Source organism: Misgurnus anguillicaudatus, chromosome 5, assembly GCF_027580225.2.
Source record: "Misgurnus anguillicaudatus chromosome 5, ASM2758022v2, whole genome shotgun sequence".
Taxonomy (NCBI): Eukaryota; Metazoa; Chordata; class Actinopteri; order Cypriniformes; family Cobitidae; genus Misgurnus; species Misgurnus anguillicaudatus.
Genome location: NC_073341.2, coordinates 5,310,085 through 5,321,927, shown reverse-complemented (window position 1 = coordinate 5,321,927; position 11,843 = coordinate 5,310,085). Strand labels below are relative to the sequence as shown.

The 11,843-nt window shown below is 39.1% G+C and overlaps 1 long non-coding RNA gene across 1 annotated transcript; it reads right to left on the bottom strand.

Moving 5' to 3' along the window:
* Nucleotides 1-9,163: 9,163 nt before the first annotated feature.
* On the bottom strand, nucleotides 9,164-11,606 carry LOC129438432 (uncharacterized). The gene is made up of 4 exons (XR_012369496.1): nucleotides 10,958-11,606; nucleotides 10,494-10,558; nucleotides 10,360-10,414; nucleotides 9,164-9,756 (listed from the first exon to the last, which is right to left on the bottom strand). It is a non-coding gene; the product is annotated as an uncharacterized lncRNA (long non-coding RNA).
* Between the last annotated feature and the right edge of the window lie 237 nt (nucleotides 11,607-11,843).

The following is an 11,843-nucleotide window of genomic DNA, read 5'->3' as shown; positions in this document are numbered from 1 at the left end:
TTTTTTCTAAAAGGTGGCGGTGGGGTAAAGTGAGACAAATGCTGTGGGGTAAAGTGAGACATGAGACACAAGTTCAGTTTAGTCTAAAACATATTTTAATGTAATATTACATTACATATGTTTTATTTTTAATGTTATAAACATTGCAGAAAAACCATTATACCTAGTCAATACACCAGGAAGACATTCTGGGGAAAAAACACCCCTTGAGGAGATGGAGAGGGCAGCCGCTTAGGTCAAGGAAGGAAAGAAGTCTCTAATGCTACGTATACACACCAAACGCGAGGCATCATGGTACTGTGGGTTCACACCAGACACAAGTTCAACAATTTGCGCAAGTAGATTACATAAAAAGTCAATGCAAAGACGCGACCAGACACGTCCCCGCGTGTGGCGACGCAAATGACGCGAAATGGGCGGCGCGTCTACCACGAAAACACGTGCTATTCGCCTCAAACGCGTCTTCGCCCAGTTTGAAAATATTTAACTTGAGGGAAAAATTTGCATGACAATGTTAAATCCTGCGAGTAATCTAGAGTGAGCAACGCGATGCCCCGCATTTGGTGTGTACGTAGCATTACTCACTCTAGATCACTCGCGGGACCCAGCACTGTGCCATGCAAACCCCTCCCCCGAGATAAACATTTTCAACTTGGGCGAAGACATGTCCGAGGCGAACAGCGCGTGTTTTCACGGCAAATGCTCCGCTCATATGGCGTCATTCGCATCGCCCCAGGCGAGGCTGCATCTGATCGTGTCTTTGCATTGACTTTGGATGTTGTCTGCTTGCGCAGATCGTTGAACTCGCGTCTGGTGTGAACCCACAGTAAGAGCAGCTGCAAGGGATAGAAATATTGATAGATGGTTCTGATTGTCCTTTGTTCTGACCCCCAGACTGCGTTCTAATCTAACTGGTTCTATCTGTCATTTTAATGTTAATTAAAACATTTTGAATTGTCGAAGCCAATGGTGTAGTGGGCAGTGCTCCGACATGTGGTGCTTTAACACTTTCTGCGACCCGAGTTCGATTCACGGCTCGTGGTCATTTGCCGATCCAATACCCTTCTCTCCTCCCTGTACTTTCCTGTCCTCTCCGAAACTCACTGTGAAATAAAGGCAAAAACTGGCCAAAAGACAAAAAAATATAACTTTTGAATTATATTATGTTGTATTTGATTTTGGTTCAGAGTTACTGTACTTTCAAGTGTTTAGAAAAATAACGTTCTTAATTGACCAATCCCCTTGATTCTGTTACTAGTCAAACATTAGTTCTGTAATGTGTGGTTGTCAAGCTAGCTGTTAGGATTTTATCTGTTACGATATGTGCTGTTATGGTAGTTTTAGAGTGGAAAAAGTAAGTGGATCAGTTTACCCCGAGCTGGTTCACTTTACCCCCTTGATTTTTCTGGTCTGTCTCAGTTTACCCCTAAGCTGGGGTAAAGTGAGACACAAGACCACTTTTTTTAAAACAATCATATTTTCACTGCTCTTTGTCCTGAATACATTCAAGTAATTTCCATAGCTAGGCAACATCCTGAATTAATGGGAAATCTGTAAATTTGACTGATATATCATTTTAACTCGCTTAGAGGGGAGCAAATGTAAAAAATGTCTCACTTTACCCCACTCTCCCCTACTTCAGCTGGGCCTTCAAAATATGCAATGAAGTGCAAATGCCTCTCCATGCGCAATTACGCATGGCGCAATAAATGAAAGTCACAAATTTAATGGATAGGTTCTACTTACTACACCGCCTTAATTCTTAAAAACAGGAAAATGGAGACAAGTGAGCATGGGGGAAAAAACACCAAAATAAATTGAGAGTAGTTTGTTTTTCATAAATTTTAAAATTCAGAATATAATACTAGGCTATTCGTATTTCGTTAAATCATACAGTGAACGTGTAAAAATTCTGAGCACGCAAAGTTAAATTACAGAATAGGCATCGTTTGCCTTTAAATGCAGTTTTAAAGTTTTAAATTACTTTAATCTAACTGATAAACACAAATACAGACTCTGCTGCTCTGTAAATTTGCATTTAATTTTTGTTTTTTGTAAATATATATTTAGCTGTAGGATAGCTTGTTAGTCTTTTTTCATAAGGGGAAATATAGCACCCTGCGTTCTCAGTGCACCTCCTTGTGGCTTATAACTGTTATATTTTGCCGGCTCGCAAAATCCCTAGCCCGAGCCCCGGTGAATGTTTTTGCATTCTCTGAGATTTAGTTAGGTAATTATATTGTATGTAATTCGGCGTCACCTGCAGTCATTACTATCCTCAAGTAAAACTGTCAGGAAGTGAAAGTATAATTAAACCCATTATTTTTCTCGTGTTCATGTCTGATATGCGCAGCGCAGCTGCACGCGCATCTCTCGGCTGTGCTCTTCACGAGTACCCGCTTAAGTAATTTAGTTTTTACCTCAGCCCTATCAAACTAGCCACAACGTCAATCACGTTTTCTGCCATTTACCTCAACCACTCTCACCGCAGAGATTCGGGCCATTAGACGGTCTATGATTAGGACTTCTTCTTCTTTGGTGTTTTACGGCAGCTCGCATCCAGCTTGTTGCATGATTAGGACTTCATGAAGGCTTACAATGCTTTGTTTTTTACCCGCCCACTTGAAATCAAAGCGTGATTGGTCGATTTGCCCGTCACTCTCCACACCAAAACACATAGCTTGGCCTTCCTTGGGATTCTTGAAGTCCTAACCAATGAATGAGCCAGTTTACCGGGCCTTAATAGAGACAGACGATTCTGATTGGATATGAACCTGACAGTAAGCTTAACGTTAGAACATAGATGAGAGAAAATATATTACATGTATTAAATTAAATTAAATATAAATTTAAACATGTAAAAACATATTTTTATTGAATACTTTATTATTTATTAGTATTATTATAAAAAATATTTTTATTAATTTTTTTAGGCCTTCTCTGAAGGCGTAGAAGGCCCTGAAGGTTCCCCACTGGTAGTGGCAAGCCTTTCTGTGGTGTGATTACATCACTCAATATGTTATTTTTAACTGAGCTGATTCAACAAGAAATCACAAAAATTGACATGACAAAGAATAAATGTACATACATCTGTTTCATGTATTGTTCCAATAACAGTTCTTCTACAAGTCCTAGATAATATACTCCTGACCTGTCAAATGTTTTAACAATTTTTGGGGTAACTGTGGTATAAGCGGAGTATTTGACTATGGTCCGTTGACATATTCAAAAATAATGCACACCCATGGTGTAATGGCACTCCGCCTAATAATTCAAAGGCCCATTGTCAATTATTCCTTACATAATGTCTCATATAATGTGCACATAATCTTTCACTCTTTGTTTCCCTGTATGTATTTTTCAAAGCATTGAGAGACCAAGTGGATGAGACAGTGGCTGTTTCTCAATATGCGTTCTTCAGTGATCTTGCGTCCTCGTGTCCTCGCTCTACGTCATCATTAACGGTCGAAGTTCATTCCAATTCTCAAGAACGCAAGGACAAGAGGACGCATGAAAATACCCGGATGTGTTCTTGATATCGAGGATGCATCGAGTGCAGACTTGCTGAAATCGCTTTACGCCCCAGAAGTCATTGCGGCAAAACTTCCGAGTTCGTTATTCCAAGGTCGCCTGGCAAGACCGATCTCCACGAGGACGCAAGTCCGTTCTTTGCGTTCTTGGAATTGAGAAACAGCCAGTATTAGAAATCACATTCACCTAGTTACTACCACAAGAGTCCTTATCTGAACAGCCATCCACTTCTTACAGTCCTGTAAATTTATCCTGGCTCAGTACGTTTCCAGATTCCACGTGCCTGTAGCCCTTCTTCATGCAAAATCCAATAATAAGAAGGCTCCACTTGGACCAAGAAGAGAGTTTACAAGAGCCATAAGGGAATTTTGCCTAAACCCAAGCTTAGCTGACTATGGGGAAGTGGCAAGAATTTTCCCTTAATTTTAGTAGATTGGCTGATATGACAACGGGCCATTGAATTATTCGAAAATAATGCACACCCAAGGTGGTAATGCACCGTGGGTATGGATTATTTTCAAATAATTCATAGAACCGCAGTCGGTTATTCCTCTTATACCACAATTACCATAAACATTGCTCTGGTGGTTATTTTTAAACATTGGACAGGTTAGGTGTGCATTTTACAGAAAAGTAATCAACACCCGTGTAACATTTCTCAACCAATTGGAATAAAGCATACAACAGCCCCGTTGAATAACTAATGAGTTTGATTCTTATTCTAAACATGGGCAAAGATATAATAACCTAGTTGGATGCATAACATTTTTCTGTCCCACAACATCCGTTAGGGTTTGTCTAAGTTTGAGAATTATTTTTGGAGTATGGGCCTGTATGATGTTATGCAGGACGTAAAGGGCTCATTATAGTTGTGCGTAGGTCCTATGGTGTAGCCGCAATGGCGTAGGCCAGTGGTTCTCAAACTGGGGGCCGGGACCCCCAGGGGGGCCGCGAGATGGTGCCAGGGGGGCCCCAGCTTTATGACATTTTATAAAATATACACTAATTTATAATCAATTCTATGTAATTAAACCTAAAAAAATAAGGCTACTAACCAACAGCACTACTTTGTATAATATACTGTTGTTGTTTTTTTATTAAAATGTTACGTTTTAGAACAAATTGTCATAAATTTTCTTTGGGGGGGGTGCGAAGGAATGCACCGTATATAAGGGGGGCCGCACGCTGAAAAAGTTTGAGAACCACTGGCGTAGGCTATGCAGGCTTCTGTGTCTACTTGTTGTGTCTGTTTCTGTGATTCTATGTAATTTGTGTAATTGTTGCTCCAGGGCTCCCTTGCAAAAGAGATTTGAATATCTCAATGGGACATCACCTGGTAAAATAAAGGGTAAAAAAAATGTTGCCGTCTGTGTCGACATGCAAACACAAATGCAGACCGCTGGTAGGCAGTATCCACGCATGTAACCCACAGTAGCAGTGCGACTGCCAAAAAAAGAAGCAGCAGCTTGGCCAGGAAACTCACAAACGAAGAAGAAAAAGCAGCTTGTTGTGTATGATTTGAAAAGACCAGCAGTTATGGAAATATAAAAACAGCAACTTTTGATGAAGTGTGCATCAGGCTCTGCAGAGCTATGAACAGCCTAGGTATAGCCTACAGCATAGCCTACTGTAGCTACTTATGCCTGTGTAGAACTTATGCCAGACAATAAATTACACAATAAAGTCTTTGTATGGGCAATTCCCTCTGAAGGGCGTCCGCACACACATCAGAATCAACCTTAGCTGTAAAGGATTTTGAATAGCTCTCTTAAAGGAATACTTCACTTTCATAAAAAAAATTCGGATAATTTACTCACACCCCTATGCCATCCAAGATGTTTATGTCTTTCTTTCTTCAGTCGAAAAGAAATTTGTTTTTTTGAGGAAAATATTCCAGGATTTTTATCCATATTGTGGACTTCAATGGACCTCAGTGGTTTCAGTGCAGCTTCAATGGGCTCTAAACGATCCCTACCAAGGCATAAAAGTCTTACCTAGTGAAACAATCATAATTTTCAAAAGAAAATAATAATAATGTTAATGTGTACTTTATAACAGCAAATTCACCTCTTGCAGTAGCCAAGATGCGAGTTCTCGACCTTAGGTAATCACGTCGAAAGGTCATGAATGACATATGCACATAACGTATACAAATGACATATGCAAACTTCCTCTCTAGTGTTTACAGAGCGCTTTGCAAACAAAACAATGCAACAACAATGTCGGAGGATTTTTTTGGATGTTGGAGATAAAATGAGATAGAGTTTTTCGCCCAACCCTAACTTTTTGAGCCTGAGTATATAAAGCATGTGCACACAATGTTTTGAGCGAGTGTATCATGTAGTCACACACAGACATAAAGATTTTGCATCTGAATCACAACAATGGTGACAATAAAAATAAAAAAGCTTGGTAATCACAAATGAGTGTTATATTATGAAGTTACCCATCATGCATTGCATCATGAAGCTTTAATTTAGTTTTTTTGATCGTCACCATGGTTATGATTCATATGCAAAGTCTTAATGTCTGTGTGTGACTTCATAATTCACTCACGCAAAACATCCTGTGCACATGCTTTTTATTCACCATCAGGATATGTGATCATTTTTATGTTATTGATGCCGATTCTACAGTTTTAAAAGGCTGGTGGCTTTAAATGTCAACTATAAACATTACATTTAAAAACATAACATTAGATGCTTGTTTGTGATTTTGTCATCAACAAGGACCTGAAAACCTGATCTCACTGATCTTGATATTCTTTGCCATAACAACTGTTTTTTAACCACACAATTACAGCAGTCAAAGAAAAGTTACAAGACATACAAGGACCAATAGCCCAACTAAAGCAAACACTAACTACCATAATGGTGACTTCAGAAGAAACAAATGTGAACATCTAAACCTTTATTAATTCTCAATAAGAACTTCTGTAGACATCAGAAAGAAAAAGTCAAATTATTTGTATTTTATGTCTTCTAAGGGCGGGCAGAACCAGTCCCTGGTTCAAATCTGATTTCCCTCACAATTCAATTATGTGTGAAATGCAGATGTTATGTTGTCTAAAGGTGTGAGTAAAGTTTCTTTTCATGATTTTTGGACAAACGCAATGGAAACTACATTGAAATAAATATGAGTTTTAATTGAATGCATCCTGAGAGTGTTTATTTGGTCCAGAAAAAAAATAAATTGTCTAAATGAGACCTTAAATGATGTTCAAAATATGTCCACATCTGAACTACTTTTTAAACTTGTATGGAGGTTCCATGAACATTCATTACTAGGGCTGGGCAAAATTTTTTTTTTCGATTAATCGTTTTTTTTTTAATGGTCGATTCAAAATTGATTCTCAAGGCCATGAATCAATTTTTTCATATTTATTTACGCAAACATTCAGTTAAGATTAATGTTAATGTAATTACTAGTTATCTCCACTAGATGTCACCCTCGTTTTTGCCTTGCACAATGTTACCAAGGAGCGAGTGGTGCGAGCCTGTCATTCATTCATTCAGTGCTTAAAACGGCAGGTTCAGGTGCTTCGTCAACGTTGATGCCACCTTCACACAAAAAGTCAGAGGTATGGAAGCATTTTGCAAGCAAGATGATGACGATAGTGTGAACAAGAACAAAGCTATATGGTGATTTGTAATGCAGAGGTAAAATACTGCAGTAATACTACAAATCTGTGGAATCATTTGACGAGACATCTCCCAGACGTTACCACGCCCCCACAGCTGAGCACACAACCAAAGATTTCAAATGCATTCACAAGCAAACTTCCTCACAATTCACCTTGTGCACAAAAGATCACTGAATCAATTGCATTTTTATTTGCAAAGACATAAGGCCATACAGCATAGTTGAAAACAACGGATTCCGTTACATGTTGAATGTGCTGGAGCCTCGTTATTGTATTCCTAGTCACAAACGGATGAGCGAAGAGATTATACCAAGACTGTACAATGAAGTGAAGCAAAACATTATTCGGTCGCTACAGTCAGCGGACAGAGTGGCCCTCACATGTGATGGTTGGACGTCAAGACACATATGTCACAATTACCTGCCACTATTTAGATGACTGGGTTCTCATTTCAAATGTGTTGCAGACCAGAGCTATGCAGGATAGTCACACAGGGGCAAATATATGCGCATTGCTTTTAGATGCGTTGGAAGAGTGGGGGCTTACTGAGAAAGACACGATCATTGTGACCGACAACGCTACCAATATGATCCATGCTGTGGAGATGATGGAGCTGCTCCATATTGGCTGCTTTGCTCATACAATAAATCTAGCATCGCAAGCAGCACTGAAACTTCCGGCCATCTCTCGGCTGCTAGGTCGAGTAAGGTGTATAGTGACATTCTTTCACAGGAGGGCTAACGCTAACAAAGTTTTCAAAGAAAAACAGACACTACTAAACTTACCCTGTCGCAAACTTAAAATTGACGTCGTGACCAGATAAAACAGCACGCTGGACATGCTCGCCAGATTTTTGGAGCAGCAGCCAGCAATCTCAGCCACACTTCTTTCTCCTGAAGTCCGTTGGAGCGAAAAGGATCTTTGCACTCTGACAGAGGCGAATATAACTGTGGCCGAGGACTTCGTGAAAGCTCTTCGGCCGATAAAGAGTGCAACTCTGGTAATGTCTGGGGAGAACTCCGCTACTCTATCTATTATTGCACCATTGCACACACAGCTCCTTGATGAGATGCGCTCGACTGCCAGTGATTCGACTGTCATTAAAGGAATACTTCACCAATTTAGCATTCAGCTTTGTATCAGTAGAAACCTGGCAGTATTTCTGAATGACCGTGTTTCCCTACCTCATGTCCCCGTGAGAGGAGAGATATCTGTATTCTGGTTGTGCAAAAAAGTCGTGCTCTCGCTGTGCGCCTCGCTGTTGCTCGAATCTGATGGTCGTTGTACCTGTACGAGCCGCAATACAACGAGGAACAGTTACGGGTGATTGAGGAACTAGAGGCTGCCACCGCGGCTGCTGTAGCCGAGGTGGTGCCGGTCTGGTGGTGTCGGTCTGGTGGTGTGAGCGCTCTCGCTGTGCGCCTATGGACACCGAAAGAGAATTTCAGCGATGGCATTTTCTTCTTGAAGCCCGCAAGGAGAAACGGAGGCATGAGTATAAAGTGAGTATTTTGTTTTTCATGTCCGTCAGCTGAGCTATGGTTGTTATATTTACACCTATGTTAGCCTATTGTATGTGAAAATAGCTTGCATTGCTAACGTCATGCTTGCTGTTTTTAGACAATCGACTTACATCCTATCGTAATTTCTTGGAATGAGTTTTGCAAGGCGAAAGACTGGGAAAAGGACATCGACTTGTTTTACCTGCATGTGTTCGTTGTCCAGGACATCAGACGTAGATATCCAGCTCCTCACGGACATTATGGCGACTATAAATAAACGGATGAAGCTCTGGATGAGCTATAAGTGTGAATTGTTTATGTTTTTTAATAAAAAGTTAAAACTCACATTGATTGTGGTTCGTGTTATAGTCCTTATTGCTGTAGCATTCTTGCCTTTTTTTAAAAGTTTAAGTCTAAATTGTGTAACAAACATAATATTTGGCTTTATTTTTAACCCAAATGACTTTGTAAAGTATGTAATGACAGCTAAATCACAGTAACAGTAATCATTGCGCCTCTACAAGTCTATAATGTATAAATTTGGTGTACAAAAGACAGAGTTAGATGAAGATATTTATTTTCTATTATTCACAAAGGAAAAATATTGTGTCACCAGTGAAAAGAACACATTAAAATAAACAATGACATAATTTACATCTAAAAATGTCCTGCACAAAATAAAAACAAAGCAAAAATATATACAAAAACATTGTGTATATATACACACAGTATATAATAATATAAAAATAAAGAGTGGTGGCAGAATCTGATTAGACACAGCAATAGGACTCAGGGAAGAGGTGATTTTTATTATTATTAGAAAGTGTCAGTCTCAGAAGCGACTTTTGAAAGAAGTCGTGGCAGCCTCCTTTGATGGTTTAGGCACTGGTGCAATGTTGGGTGGCAGCACAGGCTGTGGCAGGGCAAGTGAGGACGTTGGCACTTTGAACACAATGTTTGGATTGAGTCTTGTCAATGGCCTTCTGGATGAGTTCGTCTACAAACTGTGTGGTATGAAGCTTTTCTTCAAGACCCACTGCTTGGATTTCTTGCAGAACATTTGGTTGAACCGTGCTTCTCCTGTAAAGGGTAGGAAATTAGATTAGATTCAACGTTACTGTCATTATGCAGAGTACAAGTACAAAAAAAAACCAAAGTGTAATTTGTTTCCAACCAGAACTGCAAAAAAAAATATATAGTGCAGTATAGATAGTAGTATACTGTTTGTTTACAGAAGGTGGTTAGAGTAATATAAACAAAATTTAAATGTGTGCAGTTTATTAGCTGTTACCTTGTAAGAGCAGAATAAATATGGATTTGTAATATGAAGCATGTATGAACAACATGTACAGATATGTGCGATTTAGTAGCAGTAACCTAATAGTAGTATAAATAATATTGATGTAGTGTATAAACAGAATATATTATAAGAAAAACACAATAAATATTCATATTCAGCAAGAACCATATAGATAAGATATGTACAGCTATGGGCAGTGTGGTACCATTGTAGAGCAGGAACTAACATTATAAGAGTAGTAATATATTATTATGTTTAATATATGGTGTAGAATGGACTTCCACCGGCATTTCAGTACCTGCATGAAAATATGATTATTATCAATAAGTCTAGAAAAATCTTTTTTCCTAAACAAAGAAACAAATCAGAATCAAATGTCTTACCTCGACGTCCCCCTTACTGGTTGCACAGGAAAACCACATATGATTTATGACAGACCTATGAAAGATAATACAATTAGTAACTTTGAACCTTGCAAACCAATGTAAAGTCTCCCACATTACAAACCAACACTGACCTGGTCCATGCAAGGAGGATTTCATTGTTCTTTTTTCCCCTTCTCCTGCATCTTCTTCCGGAAACCTGTGAGTAAATGCAGAACAATACTTTTGCAATTACTTTCACCAAAATAACAGCAGAAGTTTGACTTTGCATGTAGTTTTTGAATTTATCAACACCACCTTATCAATAAAGTCTGAATAAGAATATGGTACGTGTAGCAAGCATAAATATTACTGAATTAATAATGTACATCTCGCAAATGTATCTGCAGTTATCTCAAATAACTTTACAGCAACAGGCTTGCGTGGTAAAGTAAAACTCTAGAAGTAGCTCGGTAGCTAACAGTTGTTTTAAGTTGAGAACAGCCAACTTATATGTTATTGTCTATCTAGCGTTACTTTGCTAACTTTACTGCTTACAACTGTATCACTATGTAAAGGCTACTGTGTGATCAGAAACGAGTATTAGCAAGAGTCTTACCTCTAACGTAGACGAATGCGTTTGATGCCAGATGGCCCCGGCTGTTCGTCGTGTCTGTGAAGGTACATGTAGACGGAATCGCAGTGTCCTTTAGCGTGTTTCGCTTCATTCCGAGTACATTGGGTTCGATATCTTCCAGCTTGAAATGGAGACTGCAAACCCTCAGGTTTTTCAATTTTACCGCATCGTTGTCTTCTCTGAACTTTGCGTGGTTGATAGCCCGCAGCCATTGTTTACACCGCGGCAAATGATAAAACTTACTGCTTGTCCTTTCCCGGTTTTGGTTGAACATCCCGTTACAACGCAACGTATCATCATTTCAATGTGGAAAAGGTAGTATTTATAATAATATATCAACTAAGTCGTTGCAGACGTGTCTGTAAAAGTTGTATTTAGCCGAGTTGAATCTCCCTCCCTCCCTCCTGCCGTCTCGAACCGGTAGGCGTGACTAGGGAGTGGCCTCGTAGAGCAGCGAAGCAATGCATTCTGGGACTTGGTGTTTGTCATCCACATGAGCAAAAAAACACATTTTCTGACTTTTCTCGGCCTAGAAGGCACCAATTTCTAAAATAACTCCACAGTTCTACTACATAGGTGACACAATTTAATAATATATTCAAATTTCAATTGGATGAAGAATTCCTTTAAGGAACTCAAATCTGCCGTGCATGACAACTTGAAGTTTAGGTATGTTTACAAAACCAGCTAGTACTACATATAAAATGTAAACATTTGTGTGAATTTTACAACAGATTGCATTATTGTTAATTGTAAGTTTGTGTATGTTGATGCCATAAGGTAATTTAAATGTGATTGTCTAATCTTTAAAGATATGCAAATCTAAAAAAGAAGCTGTATGTTTCATCTGCCCTGGACCCTCGTTCAT